At 47.5% G+C, this 18,073-nt stretch overlaps 1 protein-coding gene and 1 long non-coding RNA gene across 2 annotated transcripts in view; both read right to left on the bottom strand.

Annotated features, from left to right (window-relative positions):
• LOC117239094 (ets DNA-binding protein pokkuri-like) overlaps nt 1-6,096 on the bottom strand; it is a 28,715-nt gene extending 22,619 nt beyond the window's left edge. Inside the window, exon 1 of the mRNA XM_033504386.1 lies at nt 5,539-6,096. The gene's annotated coding sequence lies outside the window, so the exon portion shown is untranslated. The remainder of the gene's footprint in view (nt 1-5,538) is intronic.
• A 6,411-nt stretch (nt 6,097-12,507) lies between these two features.
• LOC117239114 overlaps nt 12,508-18,073 on the bottom strand; it is a 35,417-nt gene continuing 29,851 nt past the window's right edge. Inside the window, exon 5 of the long non-coding RNA XR_004494353.1 lies at nt 12,508-12,642. This is a non-coding gene — a long non-coding RNA (uncharacterized LOC117239114). The remainder of the gene's footprint in view (nt 12,643-18,073) is intronic.

Raw genomic sequence — 18,073 nt, 5'->3', positions numbered from 1 at the left:
GAGAGAGAGAAGGCTCGTCAAGATGGAGGAAGAGGGAAAGGGTGGAGAGATCGGAGGAGAGAAGAAGATCGAATTGACCGCTCGTCGAATTCTTCGAAGAAGGAACGAGGCAACGAGACGGAGATAGCGAAAAAGAAAAGTCCAAGGTCCGCGCTTCCGGTCCGGATACAGACCGGTTCTCTTCCCTGCGGTGCGAGAAGGAGAGAATAGCCGGACGCGTATTCCGCGATGTTTCTCGTTACGCGATTCGTCTTTTTCTTCCAACCAGCGTATCCTATTCTCTTTACCCGATATCCTAAATTCGCTCGTACATCGTCGCACCCGATATCATCGTCTCGATCGAACACCAGCGCCGCTTCTTAACGTCCGTTTTCACTCGGCACGATTTTAAGCGAAACGAACATACGAACGATTCCTCGTTATGTTTGTAATTCGACCACTCGTTACCGCCTGTTTGGGCGAAATCGAATTGCGCGCATCGACGAGACCGAGGACGCGCAACGTAAAATTTCCGTACGAATTTCGAACCGAACGTCTCGTTGATCGACTTGTATCCGTAGGAACAAAGTATCGGGCCGAAAATGGCGTGGAAAAATTCCAACAACGATACACGGCGGTTGCTTTTTCGTCGGGTTCGTCGTTCGCGATATACCGCGGTATCGTCTCGGAAAATTCTTATCCGAAACGAACATTCGCGCTTCGCCGCTATCTATTTACGCGCGAAAAAGGCCCGGCGTCGTACGATCGTCGAGTCGTAAAAATCGCTTGCTCGTACGGTCGTTGCGCGAGAAACCTCTCCGAAAGGCAAAGCGCAAAGGACAACGAAAGAGGCAGTCGCTAGAAATTTGCCGGTGGTTAGACGTCGACACCTCGTCCGTGATCTTAACGATCGATCGAGCCCTCCCTCGAGGCTCCGCAGAATTTTCCATTCCCCTTACCACCCTGCCGCGGTAGTGCTTCCTCCCTCGCTTCCGGGTTCCCGGCTCTTCCGGCCGGAATTACGTTTCGAAAGGCTTTCTTCTCCCGCCACCCTCGCCACCCACTTCCTCTTCCTTCCACGTTCTCGTTTCTCCCCTTTAACCTCTTATCGGCTCTCTCGACTGCGATAGAAAATCGACGTAAAAACCTTTCCATCGTTTCCAACCTTTTCCTTCTTCCACGCTCGAAAAACCGATACACCGCTTTATTCTAATTACTTTCCAAGACTCTCCGCTCTTCTTTCTTCCTTCGATCCACGCGATCGCGCGTTTTGACTTTGACTTAACCTCTCGACCGGTATCGTCGGGTCATCGGCGATTCGATCGGATTTCGGTTAGGTTACCCTCCTAATTTTAGATTACACGGTCAATTTTAACTCGCGCGTTCTATACCGTACGCGATAAGTGTCATCGATCGTGTTCGTTGCGCGACACACGGATTACGGGTTAACGCGGTTTTTCAAACTTTCCAAAAGCATCGGATTCGCTTCGAGAAGAAGAAAAAATGTCATAACCATTCGCAAACTTTCTTATCTTTCTTCTCGCTTCCATTCGTTATCGCGGAAACGTCCACGTTGTTATCGGTATCGCGACAACGAGTCGCGAATTATAAAAATAACATTTTCTTTCTAGATTACGATGCAATTAGACGCAGAGTTAACAACGCCCGACTACAAAAGTATTTTCCAATCGAGTGCTTTTTTTATCAGTCGTACGTTCCATTTTTTACAGCGCGGTATCATCCGGTATGTCGAGATCCGTTGTCCGAATCGTTCGGAGAAAATTCCAACGAGAAGATTCGACGGAGGAAACAGGGGCTCGCGGCTTCGAACGTCTAGAAACACGATTTTCGAAAAATACATCCTGCTGGACGTTCGCTAAATTCCTCCGACTATAAATCACCTTTCCTTTTTGGTCTTCGTTCGACCCGATCCTCGCGCTTTTGCACGGCCAATCGGCGTCGGAATGTTGCCCTTTTCCTCCTACGTTTTCATCGGTCGCTCGCCACTGTTTTCGGTACGATCGATCGATTCTGTTTGCGGTGATTCGAGTCGAGTCGTGTGGCCCGCGGGACGATTCCGCGAGGCCATACGCCGGTTTAACGATTGTTTCGTATATCGCTGACTCGAGGCACGAACGAAAGCAGTCACCTAGACCGATAACGTACGGTCGAGAGGTCGTAAGGAAACTTTTAAAACTAAAAGGACGTTCGCTCGTAGAAACGACGAGGGGAGTAGGAATTAGAGCAAAGGCGTACGCGCTTGTCAAGCGATCAGGAAGAGAAGCAATTTCGAGAGGAACGAAACACGCGAGAAATTGGCCGAACAGCGGTAAACAGGAACGGAATGGAAAGCTGATTACGCGTAGAATACAAAGGCGAGGGGCGAACGATCGGAGAAAGATGGCGAGCGAGCAGCGATCGTCCGTCCGATCGTCGTCGAGTCCGTCTATTATTTTCTACACGGAGATTCGCTTCTCCGCTTTTTAATCGATACGTCTTGCTTGTTCCTCTGTGTTTCCAACTATCTTTTTTACCTTGTTTTGCCCCGTGTAAGTAAACGTATCGTTCTAGTAAACACAGAAAAGCGTAGTAGAAATAGTTTTTTAAGTCACCAACGGAAATAAATATTCAACGACGGCGGTTAAACGTTCTCGGAATTCGCTTTAGGGGCTTGAGATCTCGCGACGCGTAACTCGGTCGCGAAGATCGCGCCAATTCTCGTCGAGTAGCGCGTCCAAGTCGAATAGAACGAACGAGCTTGCCGGATCTTCGTCAATAGGCATCGCGTAGCAGCGAGCGAACGGACGCGGATAAAGCAGGCTGTTGTCTGGCGTAGATTCGCGCCGAAGCTCGGCTTTGCCGAACACGGGCGACACACGGCTTCTTCCTCTCGTCTCTTTTTCCTTTTTCTTTTTTTTGCCAACCAAGGGAAAAAGGAAAATAAAGAGCGAAGAGCGGTAACGCAGCCGCGCTAAGGAGGAAGGAATTATGCATGATTTTGTTCGGGCTCACGTGTTATGTAAATGATAACGTGCAACTTCCTGAATAACGATCAAGGAGCGTAAGCAACAGCCGCTCCGCTTAGCCGTCGCGTCGTATACTCGCTCGTCAGTGTACATTGTGCATATGTGCGTAAGTAGGAGCGCGCGCGACCGTGCTCGCGCGTGCGTCGTCGTTGTAAGCGCGAGAGAAAGAGAGCGGCTGTGCAGGCCAGGGCTACGTAAATCCCTCGCACCGTTTCCTTTTTTATTCAAATAGAATTTTAGATTTTTTAAATGCCGAATACGAGCCACGGGTTATACTCGCGATCGTTGCGATCGCGCGATCGCGTTACGCCCAAGATTTTTCAATTTTCCTTTCTCTCAGTCGCGGCAGAACGTTCCTGGTCGATCGGTTCGTATCAACGACGATAACACTTTGTTTTTTCAGCTTCCCGATCGTCAAAAACGGTTTGCAATCGTTACTCTGCCGATCGTTATTTGCCCGCAACTCTCGACTATACGTACTTTTCGTATATGTAACGATGTTGCGTCATTTTGTCGGTAGGAAATCTGCAAATTCCCTAATCGAGCGGACGGATTATGCTTGCTATCGGTCTACTCGAACGCAATAAGATGGCAATACAATATAGCAATTAGCGAGAACGGAACGAGCGTAAGAACAAACAAATTATATTTCGAATCGCCTATATGTAAAACGTTAAAGACTGGGACGCGAATATTTCATTTTGCCGAGATCGTTAAATAATCGGTCGAGCTTCTTTCCCTTTTTCAATTGGATAAAATTTTCAATAAAATTTTCGTCGCCGACCGATTCCCATTGTCCTTGCTGTTTCGCTGTTACGGCAGCTAACCAACGAATTATACTTGTACGCGATTTACGGGCTATCAAGAGACGCTCGACTTATCGACGAAAGGACGCGAGCGACATTTCTCGAACGTTTAAACGCAGAACGGAAACGTGCATTTTAATCGACAAATATAACGCGGTAAATAAATAATTCGAACGAGTCGATGTTTCTTTCGTACGGTAAGCGATCTATCGTCGATAACTCGTAAAAACTAACGGCTGATATTTATTAGAAACGCGCGTATATGCTACGTATCGTGTCAAGCGTAAACTATAACCTGCAACTTAATTTTCACAGGGACCTCGGCTGGAATTTTTTCAACACGTTTGAATTTCAAGCTGGATCTTCGCGACATCAGAGAAATATCGCTCGCGTTCCATTCGTCTTCGTTATCTCGTATTAAAATAGGAAACGTATTAAAAATAGGATATTTAATTTTAGCTGAATTTCCTGTTACACTTCCAATTAATAACTCGATACCAATTAAAAGCGGAGAGATATTACAGCTATTATTGGAATTAATAATTGAGAATTTTTAACGCGCTTTTATAGATATACTTTCTCGGAGGAGAACGAGAAGATCGTTGCAAGTTTTATCGTTATCTATAATCCCATACGCCGATTAACTGTCTTTTTTTCTTGTAACAGTAGTTCCGTTGGAATGTAGGTTAGGTTATTAAACCAATTGCAACGACCAGCAACCTATACACTTGGATAACAATTTTTCGCTATTTACGCGGCAATGCGTATTTGCCAAATATCTTATATTAGACAGAAGAAAAGGAGTCATTAGGGTTATGGCAAGTTTGTTTACGACGCGTCAAAAATTCCATCGATACGTTTCGCGTCGATAAACAACGTATAAATATGTATGCGTAGATTAACTGCAACGGTCGAACGACGCTGGAAAATCCTTCGACAAACCGATCTTGGTCCAACGAAGCTCGATGACAGGCACGGACGAACTTTAAACGATTTGCTTTGGCTATTTACGCGATATCGTGGATCGTATCTTAATTCGAATACGATGTACTTCCGGAAAATGTACACCGACGTATAAACTAGACCGATAAGATCAATACGAGTAGCTTTTGTCGTCATAAATAATAGGCCGTTGATTAAAACGACGAAATATTCTACGAATAACTCCATAATTCATCGCGTTTAATAGGATAAAAAACGTGTAATCGTAATATTAAAATTGATCTCAACATGCGTCATTGTCGTAGGAACGCGTAAAAGATCCTTCAAACTTTTGAAACGCATCGGGCATTTGGCGTTCGGTAACGAGGCTCGATATTTCCAAGTAACAAAAGCATATATAGCAATTCCAATGGACAACGAGCAATTCTAACGACGAGTTGCTCGTCCTTTCGGATATAAATATCGAAATTAAACAAGCTTTCCATCTCGTAATGTACAACTAAAAGCATTCCAACGAAAAGGTGGAAAGCTTCTATTATGCCTTAAATTATCAACGATTCGAATCTTTTACATAACCTAGAGATCGCTTCACACGGCCGTATTTCCGAATTACAGGCGCGGAAAGAAACGATAAGACGCGATAGGAAATGCGGAAAGAAGGAAAATAGAAGCGACCAAGCGATAAGACGAATGTTGGATTTTCCTCGCGTAGCCGTTCAAACAGCGACGTCGAACAAAGATCACGCGAAAGTGGAAATAAGAAGAAAGCAAAAATAAGATGGTTACCTCGATCGCGGCTTAGCCGATGAACCGTCCGATGCGGCGTAATATCAATGGTGTAGATCGGTTAGCGAGTCGAAGCGAATCCCCTCGGCGGTCATCGGGCAGAAATCCGCGCCCTAATACGTCGTGACTACAGCCTGGCATCCACAGGTATCCTCGAGACACCGACCACGCGCACGTGTATCTTTTCTTCCGCTGCTCTTCTCTATCTCTCTCCGTTCGTCCGTCCGTCCGTCCCTCTTTCCCTCTCCTTTCTTCCGCACCTTCTACGTATTTATTTATACACCCATTCCAATATCCCCGCTAATCGTACGGATCCCCCGTGTTGCTCGCACACAACCAGAGATCCCCGTTCGACAACGATTAAACGTTCAGCAGATATCTGCACACGGATATCGGTTTTCGGTGTCCGTACGAGAAAAGTCCAGAGCTATCGAAATATCCATGTGTGTATACGCGTATATCACAGAGCTATCTACGCGGCTAAGTGTATCACAGTCGACACCACTCGAATATCACTCTCCCTCTCTCTCTCTCTCTCTCTCTCTCTCTCTCTCTCCCTCTCCCTCTCCCTCTCTCTCTCTCTGCCGTTCTCTTCTCTTCCCTTCTTTCTGTCCTTTTTACCCTATTCTCTCCACAGGAGGCTGCAGCAGGTCGCTACGGCGATCGGTAGACGAATTCGAGGAGGATACGCGAAACGAATTTCCTTTCACTTCGGACACGACTCGAGTGTTTCGGAGGCGCGACAACGACTACGCGGCAAAATCCACTCACAGAGTGTCGGAGCTGGCGAACGACTGAGCCGCAAGTTGCGATCTCCGCTGGAAGCTTGCCGCCACACACCCCACTCCTCTCGCGCGCGCCATGAGAGACTGGCGATAGCGCGCATGCGCCAGACTTGCCGCGCCGTATAACGCGTTCGACGAACGGAGACAAATGGACCACCGGAACGCGCGACCCTTCGAGTCCGACGAGGACGAATAGATGGCCGGTTATACGGCGCGAACGGAAATAATCGAAGCGTTGTAATCGAGTGGGAAATACCATAGGACGTTGGAGGGGGCTTCACCGACTTCCTCGTAGCTTCCTCGTAATCGCGATCCTCACTGTCGACGCGAACCTACCTTTTTGCCACCAGCTCCGACGTCGCCCCGAGGTCGAACCCCGCTTTTTCTAATCGATACCGATTTATCTGTCTTTCCTTTCTTCTCCTTTCTTTTTCCCCGTTTTCATTTTCCATCGAATTACGCGAAATTTGCATCGTCTATACGCGCGTCAATCGCTTCGAAATTGCAAATGTCTCTTTTTCCAATTACAGCTTCCGTTCGCTGTATTAGCGGAGAAAGATTATTAATCGCACAATCAACATATTCGTTCGTCGTAGATAGATTCGACGACGCGTCGTCGTTTACATTTAGGATCGACGTTGCAATTGCAAAAAAGAGAAAGTTCATAGTTTCCGAGTTGCATAAAACCGACGATCGTTCCTGGTTCGGGAAAAAGCTCAATTTTTTAAGACGTCTGTGCGAACGTTTTGTCGCGATCCACGTATCTGTACAGTGCGCGAATTTGTCAAACGGCTGGAAAAACGGTCGAACGTATCCGAACCACGAACGATGACCGACCGGGGGTTAACGAACTGGCGAGAGGGCATTCGATTTATTTTTCTGTAACCGAAGGAATTCTCGAGTTTCGTGGCCGAAAAGGTGTCTGTTGACCCGACGAAACGTTAGATTACCGAATCCGACGAAAAGCAGTCACGTCGAATCATTCTGTTAAGCCGATAAGATATAACAAGTCGATATCCCAACGACCTCTAAAAAGAGTAATCTCTCTTTTGTTTATTATCCGAATTTTTAATTAACCTTTAGGATATTATCGACGATGATTAATCGACGAATTAACGTCATTAGCGAAATTTCACGAGTCGCAACTTGCACATTGTCCATGTGTAATAAACTGCCTCGCATAACGGTAATCGATTAGATAACGAAACGAGCGACGTTCTATCCGTAGCGTAGGTTCGATCGTATAAACAATTTTACATAAAACCGTGAAACTTTGTTCGCGCAGTAGACATTTTTTCGTTACGTTTAATCTAATTTGTCATAGCATTCGCTGTGATATCGCGAGTGATAAATCAATCATGGTAGATCGTGCAATTATGGCGAAGACAGTTTGGGCCTTTGAAAAGATTTATCGCTCTATAGTTGTCCAACTCGCCTACTTTTTTCCCATTCATCGCAATGTTAATCGTTAATGTTAAACGGATCGCTTTCAATTTGCATCGTTGTTTTCTTACTTAAAACTTGAAACGATCTTTTTTCCGAATCTCCGTTTCTCTCTGTAAGTTCGTCGAGCGAGAGAAAAATTGAAATTTCTTGCTGCACGTGTATACGCGTCATAGTTTGCTCGACGATAAAATCACGGAGCGACTGTTTCGAGACGTTAATCGTTTCGAGTCGTTACTTAACGAACAGGTGCATAGGTGCCGCGTTTCTCCCCTTTCTTCCGTTTTCTTCCGCAAGAATCGGCAGGCGAGTTTGAAGAAGGACCCCTCCGAGAAACGATGCAGGTAGCCCACGTTTCAGGACGCCCACAAACCTGTTTTACCTGTTATATCCCGGCTGGCTTATGAGTACTACCGATTCTTACGCTTCATCTTTTCCTTCTATCTGCCTTTTCCCCTGTCTAAGGGATCCCACGAAAAGAGAGGCAGATGGAGAGAGAGAGAGAGGGAGAGAGAGAGAGGGAGAGAGAAAGAAAAGACGGAAACATGGAACTTATTAGTCAACTAAATCAGTCGACTGATGGTCGAACCGCAAACTATATTCGGGAAATTCCATATTGCGCGACGTTTGATTTATCGTAAAAAAGACGAGTTTGTCGATGGTGCATTTACAAAGTTTCAAACGTATCGCAAGGTGAATTCGAGGCGCAAGAGTCGACCATATTTTTGGAAATATCGAACACGGTCGATAGAGGCAAGCGTTGGAGGAGGAACGAAGAAGAAAAAAAGCGCTGTTTTCATAGTGTCAGCGGCTAAAATAGGAAATTGAAAAAAATTTTGACACAAATTTAAGCGGCGCGGATCCGAGGCCTGGCTATTCACGAACGTTTCTCTCGAAAAATATCGTGTCGGTGGTTCTTTTAGAACAAGATCCTTCGGAATTCGAGTCCAAGATTTAATAGGTCCCCGAGGTGGGCAGTAGAAAAGAGCCGGTAACTTTTCAGGACGATCCTTTCTTCGATCGATCGGATGTAAGCGCAAGCAAGGAGGATTCCGAGGAGTTCCATTGTGGATCATCGTTCTTTCAGAAGTGGAAGAAAGATTTTGACCCCGAGTCCTCGCTCGCACATACCTGTGCCATGATTAATGCTACGCCTCCTCGGCAACCTTTTTCGTTGCTTGACAACTGCCGGAAAATCCGGCTCACCCAATAAACATCGTCTTTAACTCTGTGCGTCACATAAAAAATCATCTACAACTTGATATTTCTACGCCAGCGAGATTGCGTCGCCAGCCGCAGGTATCGCGCGATATCTGCCGATATTTGGCGAAATCGCGCGTGTCGTGTACGTCTCGCGATATAAAATACCACGGAAAGATGAAACTCTCGAGGGAGAGCGAGAAAATGACAAACGGAGGGAAGGAGAATATAAATAGCGTATCAGTGGAGGCAGATTGGCGAGAGGGTCGTGCGTGTACATGGTAGAAAATCGGAGCAATTGGCAGGGAAAACGAATTGCAAAGAAACTCGAGATAACTACCAAGACTGACTCGGGCTTCGGACACGATCGGGCCAAAGATGAACTTTGTTCTAGCTTTTGAACGAACGCACGGTACACGTGGTAACGCGTAACGACGTTCGAACGACGTTTCAAGTTATTCTTTACAGAGTCAAAGTCGCTTAGTTTTACAGGCTCGAAGGCTGGCTCGCTCGCAAACGTACGAAGCGACGCGCATGAAAGGATCGGTGGTTTTGAAAATACCCTTCGTTACAACAGCCGTTCAGAGTACACAGTTGAAACCAGACCGATCAGAATTCCGAGCGTTTCGCGTCTTCGGAAGAGGAATTTGCTTTGTCGCGGTTACGTCAACGCATCGGCCGAAGGAAGAAAGAAAGGGAGATCTCGCAGCCTCGAAGAATGCCGTGTAACGATGCTGCACATCCGGGAGGACGACTGAAACGACGTCGATCCCCTCCATCGTCCAAAGGTCCCTTCTCTTCTTCCTCTTCCGTCTCTCCTCTCTTCCTCTTCTCCGTCTCGTTTTTCTCTCCGCGTTTCCTACTTTATTTATGTCAATTATCGTCCTCGTTCTTCGCCTTTTCCGCCCACCCCTTTCCCTTCGTTTTCGCTACTCTCCTCTTTTTCTCTTCCCTCGATCCGTCCTTCTACCTTTCCATTTTCCTAATCATCCCCCACCCCCTCCCCCGTTCTCACCTCTCGTTTCTTTTTCCGTCCATTTCTTCCGTCTTCCCACTTACAGTTTCGTTTCACTTGCCCCTCTCCTTCGACTTTGATTTTTTTCGATTCCGTTTTGTTCGACTTTACTCGCCTCGTTTCTAACCTTTGTGTGTCTTTTCGCGCTCGCGCGTGTGTGTGCGCGCGTGTGTGCGCGCCTGTGTGTGCGCGCGTGCGTCGTACATTATAATACAGGATTAGACGGAGGTGAGAGACGCCGTGGCGTAATCGCTTAAGAACACAGAAGGAGAAGGTGGAAGAGCGGCTGTACGAGTGGAAAGAGAAGGAGAGCCGTGGATCAGAGGAGGAACTCGGTGAATCCCAGAGACTAGTTTCCATCATCCGTTCTCCCGTTTGTGGAGTAAGAACATTTACCATTCGAGTGCATCATACTCGCGGAATTAATGCCCGCTTGACACCGCTCGAATTCGTACATTTTTTAAACGGTAACGACTCGTAAGCCGGTTACCCGCAAGGTTGCCCCCAAGGTGCAATCGAAAAAGTAACAGATTTTACGTCCAACGATCGTTGTTAGTCGTCGTTCGATTGGATACGCGCCTAGCGTCGATCGGTGTTAACCGCGTATATACCTGCGTTTTTAGACCCCGAAGAAGATAGCTGTAACGCCGGACAAACGTCGGACAGAAATTCCTCTTGGACGCAGCTTCTAGCCGACAGTCTGCAACAGCTGTCGAGCATGTACGACGATCGGGCCTGTGAAAGCCTCGAGTCTCTCGACTAGATACAGTCCTCGGAAGACGCGCTCGTCCCGATCGCGTAATATTTCTTTTCATCGAATTATTTGAAACCATTGACCCATAAAAAATTGACCCATAGATAGGTCATTTACGATCGGTAAACGTAACGTACGTCGCCGTATGGCGTGCCGGAAGATACCACGAACATCTTTGTCGCAAACGTTGCGCGAGATATCGGCTACTAGATGTACGATGGTTTTTCGGTTAAACGATATTTCGGACGAGATCTTTCTCCAGCGACCAGGCAGACGAACATTCTCCTTCGACTTTTACGGATTTAAAAGTTTGTATAATTTTCTAACGAGATCGACGATATCCGATAGAACGTCGTTCGTAATCGCTCGCTATTTCAATACGTAGAGGTAACGTACGGATATCGCTTAAAGATTAGACAATGTCGTTATAACGTTCGTTCGTCCAACTTTTGTTCGTCCGATGAAAAATTAGATTCGCGCAAGAGAAATTTCTTTCTTTTCGAGAACGCGATAACGCTACCTATATAACACGCGATAAGGATATATCATTATTTTTTTCTATTTTGCGGGATTAATAATAGATACTCTCATCCTTGAAACGTCAAGAGCGTCGTCACGTGTTACCGTATATTATACAAAGACAATGTTGGTCGTTCTATATCGTTAACAAATTTCTTCTGTCTACATCGTTGTACGTAAATATTTCAAACAAATGTTTCTTTTCCTTTTTTGTAAATTTATCGCAAATCTATTAATTTATTGGCATCGTACATGCGGCTCTTTCGATAGTCCTCGTATCAATTTCTTTTCGATGCATTTTTTAATCGTCTGGAAAAAGGTGTCGAGGCACTTGAATCGAAAGACGATTAATTTAAAAGATATTTTAACTGTAATCTTGCGAGGCTTATCGCGTAAAAGACAAGGAGAGATAAGACAATATTTTCATGTTTATGTTTCCTTTTTCTTTCGTACGTTCGACGATTCGATGAAACTAACATCGAAATATCTCGATTTCCGTAGGATTAAGTTCCGTAAAGGTTGAATCGCGCGGAGTAACGTATATATATATATATATATATATATATATGGATATATATCGAAACGAAATCTAAATCGGCGAATTACGCGAGACGTAATCGTGCGGCGATTAATTTTTATCGCGTCGATATTAATCGAGCCGACAGCGACGATCGATCCGAGATTCGAACAAAAGATACGAGTCGCGCTACCGAAACGAATCGGTATAGGCGATGAAATTGAGAAAATGGGTAGGCGCGTGCGCGTGCATTTAAACGAGCAAAAGGTACACGGAATTAGATAATCGTACAAACGTGGCAACTTAGTACGTACGATGTTTCGAAACCTTTTTCCCTTCCTCCGTCTCTCGCTCTCCCCCTCCGCAGCTTTGCTCGCTCCTTCTTCCTCGTAGATCGCTCGCTCTCTCTCTCGGCCTTTCTTTCTGCGGTCTCCCGCGATTTCTAATTGGGCAACGCAATTTCCTTCCTTCGACTCACAGGAGGAATTCCTCGATTGCGCCAACACCAACGTGGATTACTAAACTTTTCTCTCCTCGTCTGTCTTTGCCGTCCTGCACGCCAGGGCTTCTTGAACCGCGGGCTATTCCCATATGGGATCGCGTAACGCAATCACGGGGCCGTGAAAATTTGTCCAACTGCCACGAGCCGATGAAACGAAGAACCTCGATCGTCCGTCCTTAAACGACCCGGAACGACTCACCCAACTTTTAATCCACGCAGGTCCGTAATTTTTCTTTCTCCTTTCTTCCTTTTTTTCTCCAACGATCTCTGGTCGGACAGACTCGAACACGCTCGTGGCATTTCGTATTACGCGTCGTTGTCGCGTTTCGTCGTCGCGTCAAATATTCGGCCAACTCGTCGAACTCCTTCTGCAAAAAAATATCAAATTATCGGTCAAACGCAAAGTACGAGTCGCGGAATGTCGTTGTCTCTGTCGGGCAAAAAACGCGCGACTCATGGGACAACTTTTACGCTATAAAATTATTAAAACCACCAGGCCACGCGTTCTTTTTAGTCTCGTTGGTTTGTCCGGCAGGAAAATTGCGACCCACGTGGCTGAAAATGAGATCGATAAAGGTGGAAATAACGAGTCTAAAGAAAGTTACTCGTGACAGATGTTTCGGCGTTACTTTTGTCCGTCCATCGATATCACGGCCAAGCGGCGGCAAACTCGTATCACGGGCGAAACTTTAAAGTTTACTTCCTTCTTTTTTTTCTTTTTCTTCCGGACAACGACGAGAGAAACGTCGAAGATACGGACAGTGTCGAGGTTGAGAGCCGCGAGTAGGAACACTGGAATGGAATTTGAGATACCAACGCAGAGCCGAATTTTCTCGACAAGCGAAACGGTCAATGGAAATTTTCCCGGTTTCTCGATCTTTGCGATTTTGATCGGTAGGGTAAAAGGAAACGCTAACAAGTGGTAACGTTATAAATACGGCAAAGGATCGTTTAAATTTAAACATCTTTCGTTTATTATCGATCGATGTTTTATTCGTACGCTTGTTTTACGTATCTTTCTACGTATACAACCGGCGTTACGCAAAATTTTCCCGGGCAAAATGGGGTCGCGAATGGGGAAAGTTTAGGAAGCGCCGTCCTAAACGAAGGTACGCGCTATCTTAGTACCGCGGGCAAATTGCTCCGATTCTCATTGCGCCGCGTACGAAGCGGCGGAGCCTCTTTACATCCTCTTCGGCGCTCGCTTTCGTAACTCGCCTGTTTGCCTATATTTGTGGCCTTTACCTCCAACGTTTATCCGATTTATCCGTTTCGCGTGGAACGGTAGCGCGTCGATAGGAATTTTAATCAGTGAAATTTTTATCTCGCGATATCGTACTCGACGATCGTCGAACAATATCGTTTCCCGGCCACTTTTCTCCTTCGAAATTATTTACCAGAAAAATATCAGCGGTTATCGTCGAATTAAGAAATAATTTCTCGATCGAGCGGAAAGAGCGGTTAGGGGGGGGGGGGAAACGTATTCGAGTATCGTTCATCGTCTTTTAAATACCGGCAGAAACGATTTTCCTCTTGTTCTTTCTGTTGCGAATCGTTACGTTAGGCGCGACGAATTTCCAAGAACGTAGCGGCGAAGCACGGCGTTTTCACGCTGTTTCGCGACAATTGCAAAAGTCGTAATCTTATCGGTGCATCGAACCGTCGAAATTTCGATCCATCGTCCGCGAAACGGCCAAGATCACCGGCCGAGATAAAGCCGGATAAACGCGGATAGTGCGAAGAAAACTAGAAGGCAATGGCAAAGTATTTAAACGCGGCTGGGAATATAAGAAAGACGAACGAATTTAGCGGTTGGACTTTGCATCCAAGAGCTAGGCAAAGGATGGCTTCCGGTCTGTTCCTATCCCGCGTACCGATCTGCCATTACGTTGTCCGATTAAACGAGATTATATGGCGCGTTTATCGTTCGCCGTGCGCTAGCGTAACAGGAACGACCAAGACGAGAAATTGCGACTGTCGGGCAGTGAGTTTGGCCGAGAGGTGGAAGAAGCGGAGGGAGAGAGCGATAATTCTCGCAATAGCCGCGATCGATCGAAACCGATTTGGTTGCGGACACGCGACTAGAATATCTTCGCCTCGTGATTCGAGTGTCCCGCATAATTGAGTGCATTCCTCGGCCACGCGGATTCCGCTTTGCGTCGACACGGATTCCGTCTGCTGCCGATAATCGTGCGAACATCGCGCGCTTACTCACCTTCGACGCGCGACAAAAACGCATTCCTGCTCGTCGACCGCTCCTACGAGCCGCACGAACCACCGACGATCGAGAAAAGATAATCTTTCTCGAAAACAAGGTGTTTTCGTTTTGCTCGATTCGCCGTCGATATTGGGATTATTCGCAATACGAGGAAACACGTCGTTCCTACCGAGCGATCGATCGCGTCGACTCGCTTTGATCGATCGGCTAGCCCTATCTATCCAGACGTATCGAACCGATTAATTATTTCGAATTACGAAACGGGCAAAACAAATTTTACTCGCTCCGAAATCGTGTCGCGGTCGAGACTGCAATTTCGATAAGCATCGTTGATCGTCCGATAGCTCGATAAAGCTACCGTCAATTACGTAACATCGATTTACTTATTTCGCTTCCGTCCGGATAAATATTATTTCCAGACATTCGTCCTATCGTCTTAATCGGTACATCGCACGCTCTTACGTACTTGCGAGAAATTCGAAAGCGCGGAAACGCGCCTATCGCCAATGGTTTACGCTGTTTACGGTGCAAGTCGGTCCGTACGAAATTCGCTATTCGCCGTCTTTCTAAATCCAATGGGATTTTTTATTTTCTCCGATACGAAGGTTGGATCGGCGGATGAAACGTCGGACCAACTACCATCGGACGAATCTCCTTTCGTCGTCCGTCAGTCGTTCGCACAGTGTCCGATACTGTTGTCGCACGCGGTGCAGGCGCATCTTTGAATTTATTCTCCCCGAAAACAGAGCGGCCGGCGAAAAAATTCGATCGCGCGTTTTTGATTTACTTGGAAACGCGGTTCGACCCGCTGTCGATCATTCGCTCCCACTCGGTCCGGATTTAGTCGAGTTCGAGCATACTCGCCAAATTTTCAAACCGAATTTTCTCGGAAACGGAACGGAAACGGAACGGAAACGGTTTTTACGCGTAGAACGGTGCGCGAGTGGCGGCACACCGCGCACAAACTTTGCGTATCTCGGTGGAATCGAATACTTTTCCCTGCGTAAACCGGATCGCGCGAAACGACTTGGAACGCGTTAAAGGCCAACGTTGCGTCAACGCGAGCTTTCCTTTGTTCGATTCGCCTTATCGAGTCGTTCCGTCTTCCTCTCGGTTATCGTCTCGTCGAAATCACGTTTGCTCGAATCACGCCGATCTATCGCGCTAAATATCGATCGCTCTGATTACTCGGCACGCTCCGCGGTGAATGGAGCGTCGAACGAAAATAAGTTTGGAATTTCCGCGAGAACCGCGGGTACGTATACCCTCGTTTGGATTTCAGGTGGGCAGATAACAGCTCGGACCGATAGACGAACGATACGGGCGAACAGGTTGAGACAAAGACTGCCGATAGAGTGGTGAGACGTCGCGAGGTGGTGGGCTGGCAAGTGGGTGAGAGGCAGGGGAAGGGGCAGCGAACTAGAGACTAGAATCGAGTATTAATAGACTCGGGTGGCTGGAAGCCGGAACTGAAGAGCGCACCTCCTTCTAGTCGAGTCGCTCGTTCGAGTTATTCGAGCCGAGAAAGAGGGATATAGAGACGGAGAGGCGGTCGGAGAGCGTGCAGAGAGAGGGAGACGAGCGGAAAGAAAGAGGGACAGGTAGAGAGAGAGAGAGAGAGAGAGAGAGAGAGACGGAGGAGAGGAGTGGAGAGGGAGAGGGAGAGGGAGCGAGATATCGGCTTATTTATAAACGCAAGATAAAGCGTGGCAGTGCCGTGAGAGGAAGCCGTTCGAGCATGGCTCCCACGCTTCTAGATACGCATTACGTATGCGCCTTAGCCTTTCGACTCTGCTACGTCGCGCAACCGCCCAAATCGACGACCATGGAACCGTGGTTGTCCGCTGGGATGCACGCGGTCTATCGTACACGCGGGGATCTCCGATCGTCCACCGAACGCGTAAACTACGTGGACGCGCGCGAATATTCCGACACCTTGAAAACGTCGGCGAACACGCGTAACACGCGCTTGCAACAGGGTCGATCCTGCCGTCCACGGATCTTACGTTTTCACGGATATCGTTCGAGTATACGCGGCTTTTAAATATTCGGCCGCGAGGTTTCGGCGCTTCTTACGCTTCGTCCGTTCTCGCCGGGAAAATTTACCGCCGGTTACGAGCGCAAAAGCAAATAAACGGATAGAACATTAGCCCGTTGGACGTCGATCGGACGACGATTTTCGGTAAGCGGCCCGAGCCAGCGAACAGCGTATCGAGCGACGGAGAAAACGGCGTTTGCTCGCGTGCCTCTAACGGGCCCGCCGTGTCTTCCCAAGCCACGCGAAAAGCCACGCATACACCGAGAAATCCAACTTATAGATAATACGCGATACCGTACCGTTGCAACCGGTACTTTTCGCTCGGTACTCGTTTCGAACTCGTGCTTTCCCGCGTGCCGCTTTACCTCGAGACAGTCGCGTAGCCGAGCCACGCGTTTCGCCCTCCTATCGATAAGAAAACGTCCAACGTTTCCAATTTCTCGCCACTGGAAAAATTTCGTCGATCCGTTTCGTCTTCTCGCGTAGAAGCGATATTATTTCGTCGCTCGGCCAGAGACCGTCGGTGCCGCTCTAAAGGCCGCTGTAGGAACGTTTATAAGTAGGTCTCGTGACATCCAGTGGCCTCGCGCGAAACCTGGTCTCGGGGCACGCCTCGAGGAACATCTCGTCGCGTACAGCGTAGGGCATGCTCGACGCGTCATTCTCCTTCTCTTTTCCGGCCTCTTCGCGTTATGCAAACGTCGCCTTTCGCTTTACGCTTTGTCCGAATCGATCGCTTCCATCGATCGTCGAAACTTCCGATGCTCCTCCGGGCCCAGGCGTTTCGTCCTACGTACACGCTCGATACGCTCGAATTTTGCCGGTGAAACTCAAAGTTTATCAAAGAAGAAAAAAAGAGAGAGAGAGAGAGAGAGAGAAGAAAAGAACGCGGCGCCTTGTTGTTGGTTCGCACGCACGACGTTACAACGGACGACAGGCGAAGAAATACGCGACTAGGTCGGAGATACGGAGATCGGTTCGGTTGACAAAGAGGCAGAAATTTGAAATTCGTTAGCGAGTTTGCTGGCAATCGGCCGAAATTTCGGACGAGTGAGCGTGGAAGAAAGCCGGGCGTAGGATTTCCTCGGAATCGGAGGAAGAGGTCGAGCTGACGGATACCCGGGCGAAAATAGAGTCGACCTCGCATAGACGCGTCTCTAGACACGAGGATAGACGCTAGGAATTCGAGTTGCTCCGTAACGCGTTCTCGCGAGAATCGATATAAATACGACCACGGTATACCGAATTAACGCGCTACGCGGGACACGGGCAAATTTTATAGATCCGTCGCGAAACCGTTAAACTGTTGAACTTTTCTTCTTTTCGCGCAAACGAAAAGTCGATCGACCAACGATTCCACGCCTCGTACCTCGTACGATACCGAGAGCTCTTCCGCGATCGAGTCTCGCGAGTTTCGTCGACGCGACGCGAAACGAAAGTTCAAAGTTCGTGGAACCTTCGTCGATGGCCGCGTCGTACGAGCAACGTCTTGATACGTAACAGCAACGTACGTGAACGAGAGAGCAAAACGCTGGATTTATAC

This window comes from Bombus vosnesenskii, unplaced genomic scaffold (assembly GCF_011952255.1).
Source record: "Bombus vosnesenskii isolate JDL3184/JDL3185 unplaced genomic scaffold, Bvos_JDL3184-5_v1.1 scf7180000013883, whole genome shotgun sequence".
Taxonomy (NCBI): domain Eukaryota; kingdom Metazoa; phylum Arthropoda; class Insecta; order Hymenoptera; family Apidae; genus Bombus; species Bombus vosnesenskii.
This window is presented reverse-complemented; position numbering and strand designations above follow the sequence as displayed.